General features: G+C 48.1%; 1 protein-coding gene across 1 annotated transcript in view; it reads right to left on the bottom strand.

Moving 5' to 3' along the window:
* FAM199X (family with sequence similarity 199, X-linked) overlaps positions 1–339 on the bottom strand; it is a 27,749-nt gene that overhangs the window by 21,679 nt on the left and 5,731 nt on the right. The window lies entirely within an intron of this gene.

Genomic DNA, 339 nt, shown 5'->3' with positions numbered 1-339 from the left:
TAGCTTTAAAAGTGTCATCTTTCAAAAGATCCATGGATTGATTTTGAGTCATCCGAAATCTACTCTAGAGTGTATGGGAAATGGAAGGGGTTAAACTTTTTCAGGTGGATGGAAACAGGGATGCATCTTAAAATCGAGGGCGGGGATTTGGAATTCTCAGGGTACAGATAAGGCGGGAGGGGAAGGGAGGAGTCGCTGTGGTCAGAAGAATGGGGAAAAGAGAGCGAGTAAAATGCCGGCAGAAAGGAAAACTGGAGGGCAGGAGTGAACATAGGGAGTGAGAGAGGGAAGGAGCCAGTGACTGAGTGCTGGCAGGAGAAAGGTGGGGGAGGGAATGAA

This window comes from Crocuta crocuta, unplaced genomic scaffold (genome assembly GCF_008692635.1).
Source record: "Crocuta crocuta isolate KB4526 unplaced genomic scaffold, BGI_CrCroc_1.0 scaffold1089, whole genome shotgun sequence".
Taxonomy (NCBI): Eukaryota; Metazoa; Chordata; class Mammalia; order Carnivora; family Hyaenidae; genus Crocuta; species Crocuta crocuta.
This window is presented reverse-complemented; position numbering and strand designations above follow the sequence as displayed.